Genomic DNA, 5,480 nt, shown 5'->3' on the forward strand with positions numbered 1-5,480 from the left:
GAACTTCTGTGTTTACTTGACTTTCCCAGTACCTTCACAAAAGCGAGTGGATTATTCTACAAGATGAGTTATTTTCCCCAGCGAAGTGAAACACGTCGTACGGATAACCGACAGTGGAATACTTATTATAACGTTTATTATGGACTAACCAAGAAGTGTTCGAAATGTGGACTATTCCATCCATTTAGTGAATGCCGTGCAGTAATGGCAATTTGTAACAGATGTCAAAAGAAAGGACACTACAGTCGGGTGTGTAGAAATTCAAAAGTCAGTTGCGTCAAAACAGAGAAAACAAGACAACGCGACATCGCGAGATCTATTGCATTTCAAAAGAGACTGATCCTAGAAATTTCACTGCCTTTTCACGGAGTTGAGGATAGTTACTTAAAAGAAAATTCAACAAACACGGCAATCCGTAAGCATAATGGTACAATAAAACGCATGAACAAATTACGGCACGAAAACGAAAGGATGAAAAGTAAGCTAGAAACAGTCAAACAAGAGAATTCCAACCTAAATGTCAAGAACCAAAGATTACGGGACAAAAACGAAAACTTGAATGCAGAAATTGCAGAAAATCGTTCAGAATTGAAAAGTAAAATCACGGAAATTAACGTGCTTACAGCAAAGAATAACTGTTTTATTGATAACGTGAAGTCGCAGGATGAGCTACTGTCAAAATTCAAAAACCTGCGTTCGGATTATGAATACTCAAATGAAATGATTAGTGCCATGAAAATGGAAAGAAATTATCTGTTAAAACTACAAGATGAATTAAGCAGGAAATCGTGTATATCATATAACCGTTCAAATCTGTATTGTGACTTCAGTCAAAGATTCAATGATCTGTATGAAATCATTGACAATCTGAAAGCAGAACTGTCCGAATCAAATAAAGAAAATCTTGAACTACAAAAACAAGTGATGAAGTCAGGCACGAGAACCAACCAGGAAACATCAATAAGCACCAAAAACAAAGAGGGACTTTCTCAGACCGCCCACCAGTGGATTTTACGCTAGAAGAGGAAGACGTTAAAAGTGTAAAATAAAACAAAACACATAGCATTTCATTAATTTCAATTTAATGTAAACATGTAATGTAATATTTTCAGCACGTAATTTTTACTGTAAATGTTTATTATATTAGACACTAAACTGGAACAAACAACATAAAAATGTTGTTTTTTTCCTTAAAATTCGCTTACATGAGATGAAACTGCATTTTCACGGAGTGAAAATAAATATCGGAGGGGCAAGTGTCCTGCTGTAAACTTTGAAGTTGCTAGGTTCTGTAATATTTGTAGACAATTAAGCTGATTATTTGTTATGCAATGCAAGAATGCTAAGTGTACATAATTTCTACCAAGGTCTTTGTTCCATTGTTTGCCACTTCCTTCGATCACTATCATAAATGTGATAAGATCTAAAGAAGACTGTATAAGAATAATTTGCATAATTCGAATATACTGGTTGTCAAGATATTAATCTGTGATTTCATTGGTTGAAAATTGAAAAGATAAGAAATAATGCAGCTTCCAGGTGAAAAGGACAGTTAGTTAGTGGACATCCACAGAACAAGCGTGTTATACTTTAATGTTTGGTTTAAACAGTATTTATTTCGATTACAATGAGTATATACATGCATACAAACAGTAAGATACATATAAGCAAATTGAAATTGGAAGGTTGTTGGACAAGGTAAATTTGAAAAGAATGTTTGTCTATGTGCGTTATAAAGAGGACAGGCCAGTAGGAAATGGTTCACTGTTTCAATCTCTCCACACATGCAGTGCGGGCTATCTACAATTGATTTTCTGAATAATTCGTATTTCAAGGAGCTACATTCTAGACGAAGACGGCTATGAAGGATTTGTCCAAGTCTGCTCCCTATAAGAAAATGCGGGGGTACACTATGACAGTTTGTATTAAGTTTACACTTGAATTCAATTAATGTAGACGATTTTTTATATTCTCGGGTAGCGCGTTCCATTCGCGGATGACGGAAGGAAGGAATGATTCTCTATAGAGGTGCGTGCGCGTGTGTATTAAAGGGACATCATTTATTTTCCTTAAAGCGTACCGAGTTTGTGAGTTCGTCGGAATCAAGTCTGACAGGTAATTTGGAGTAAGATGATTAATCATCTTATAAAAGGTAATTAGCTTATGCTTTTTCCTTCTAGAAGATAATGGTTCCCATTTTAACTCGTTTAAGAGGTTATTGATACTGCATAATTTTGTAGCGCCGGTAATGATTCTCGCAGCTTCGATTTGTATTGCTTCAATTTGTTTTTTTCTTCAGCAGTACAATTATCCCAGACAGTATCGCTATATTCCAATAAAGGACGAATGAATGAAAAATATAGTCGTTCAAGACACGATCTTTTAAGTAGGTATTTCAAACCCCGTAACATTCCTATACGTTTCCAAGCTTTAGATATCATAGAAGAAATATGAGAATGTCATTTACCTTCGTTATCAAAAATGACACCTAGATGTTTATGTTCAAGTACGTTTTGAATAGGGACTGAGTTCATTGTTAACTGGGGATGGATCGGTTTAATTTTCTTTCTTGAAACTAAAAGGGATTCCGTTTTATTTGGGTTAAAGTCTACCAGCCAAGTTTTTGCCCACGTGTTAATTTTTTCGAGGTCATTGTTCAAGGTAACTGAAGTAGAATTGGGAGTATCCACTATTAGATATAAACTAGTGTCGTCTGCAAAAAGTCTAATGTTAGAATTTATTTCTGTAACGATATCGTTTATGTAAATAAGGAAGAGTAGAGGACCTAGTATAGATCCTTGTGGGACGCCAGCGTTTATTTCGTTCCATTCAGATTGTGAGTTGTTATAACAACTCTTTGGTGTCAATTAGTAAGATAAGATTTGAACCAGTTGTGTATGTTGCCCTGTAAGCCAAATGAAGATAACTTTTCTAATAGGCCGCGGTGCCAAACGCGATCGAATGCTTTCGAGATGTCACAAAAGACCATTCGTATTTCTTTTCAAACCCAAACATGGTGGTGTGAGATTGTAAAAAATCTATATTTTTCTATATTCAGCTTTTTGTCGCATATTTGATGTTTCAACAATGTATTTTTCATCGAATTTTGCGTACTATTTCTGAAAAGGGTTTCACGGTTAATAAAAAACACGGAATTCCGTTAAACAAGCACCTTGCAAACATCATGTGACAGTAAGAGAAAATAACACCAAACATGAAAATCAATAGAGCGCACATATATGGGTATCGCACAGTATTGCGTTTTGAAATGTTAACAAACAACAGTATTTAAACAGAACGAAGTCAGTACAATACGTTTACGATGCACTCAGAGATTCCTCGTTGACCGAGCGGTTACGGTATTCGTATTATACTTTTTCATCGGAAGTTCCATTCCCAGACCAGTAAAATGTTTTTAAAACTGTATTTAACAAGTTAGAACTAGATTAACTAACTCATTTTATCTTTGTTGAATCGTATAGAAGAAAAAAATACAGTTTTAAAAACAAAGCAGGAATAAGAATAAATGCTGAAGTTGACAATACTGTCGTGTTTCTACAATTACTGGTCTAACTGATACTATTGTCTTTAGCGATAACAAAAAAGACTTCCGACACAGCCTAGATGATTTGGCTTCGTATTTTCGATATTAGAAGCTTAATCATAATAGACCACATAATTATATATTAATTTAAATTTTATGCTAGGTGATTAATCAATAAAGTCGTAAAAACATATAAATATCTAGGAGTGCTGAGAATGCCAAAAGAAAATAGCTTCACAAGCTAATAAGGCAATTTTTGTACTTTTTTCAAGAATAATAACTTTGATCTTTCTGTGGAGCTTCAATTAAAACTGTTTTATCATACCATCGTACCTATACTACATTACGGATGCGAGGTGTGCGGTTATAGTAATCTAGACATGATTGAAAATTTCCATTGCACTTTCTTACCCATAATAGGAAAATGTAGGAGATGTACCCCTAGCAATATGCTGTATGCATAATTTAGACGGTATCCAATTAAAGTTATTATTTCTTCACAGTGACATACACAAAATTTCGTCAAGGCTGGAAAAACGTTAAGAAACATTTAACCTTTCCAAATCGGAGTCTGTCCTTATCTCTAGCAAAACCAGTAAACGACACCACCTCTCTGTTTATGTTAGGTCAGCAGATTCTCGCAGTACCTGAACATTAACGTCTTGGTATCTTTCTTTCAAATGATTGCAGCTGGCATTTTTATATCGACTACATGACGAGTAAGGCTTGGAAGAAAGTCAATATTATGCATAAATTAAAGATTTCTCTTGACCGTAGATTGCTGGAGATCATATATACCTCTTTTTAAGGTCAATCCTTGAATATGCTGATGTTTCAGGAGTTATTGCACTCAATATGAAATGGACCAACTTGGCAAAATTCAGAACGAATGCGCCCGCATCTCGACTGGCGCTACAAAACTTGTTTCTTTAGAAAAAGTAAAGAACGAAACAAAATTGGAATCAATCGCATGCACAATCACATTCTCTTCTACGAAATGTTGAATAATCAGATACCCGAATACCTCTCTTCTCTTGTTCCCCACTCAAATGAACATCGGCCCGTCAGGTTAGCTCAGTAGGTAGAGCGTTGGTCTGTGGATCTCGGGGTCGTGAGTTCGATCCTCCCTCGGGCGGGGCGTATGTTCTCCGTGACTATTCTATAAACGACATTGTGTCTGAAATCATCAGTCCTCCACCTCTGATTCATGTGGGGAAGTTGGCAGTTACTTGCGGAGAACAGATTTGTACTGGTACAGAATCAAGGAACATTGGTTAGGTTAACTGTCCGCCGTTACATGACTGAAATACTGTTGAAAAAACGACGTTAAACCCAAACCAAACGCACAAATCAAATGAACATCGGCACAACCTTTGAAATTCGCAAGATGTCCGCGGAGCTCAAGCCCGTACCACACTTTATTTTAGTTCAATTTTACATTCGGTAAACTGTATGCATCCTATTTTAAAAATGGTTAGTATTTTTATGTCATCAAGTCAACATGCAAAAGTCATGTTTAAATTGTGCAGGACCTGTGTCAAGGTAACAAATGAAGTTCAAATGTTTCAGCAATTGAGCTCGTGTTCGGTCCATATTTTCTTAATGCATTGGAGGATACTAATGAAATTTGGATAGTATATCTTCAACTCATCTAATCGACGTGCGAACCAATGTTCGCACTGCCACCGCTCAATGTCAAGGTCACACTTGAAAGTCAAATGTTTAAGCCTTGGATTCCTAAGCCTTACATTTGTAGTTCCATAAATGATTCGTATTAAACTGAGATCCATGACCCATCTGATCATTATAATATATGAATTTTGATGGAATATTCTATTCATCAAGAAATTAAGTTATAACAGCTATCGAATAGTATTGGGTTCGTAATAGATGAGCTGAGACTGTGGTACCGACAGTGAAACATAAAGGACAGATT

Source organism: Mercenaria mercenaria, chromosome 18, assembly GCF_021730395.1.
Source record: "Mercenaria mercenaria strain notata chromosome 18, MADL_Memer_1, whole genome shotgun sequence".
Lineage (NCBI taxonomy): Eukaryota > Metazoa > Mollusca > Bivalvia > Venerida > Veneridae > Mercenaria > Mercenaria mercenaria.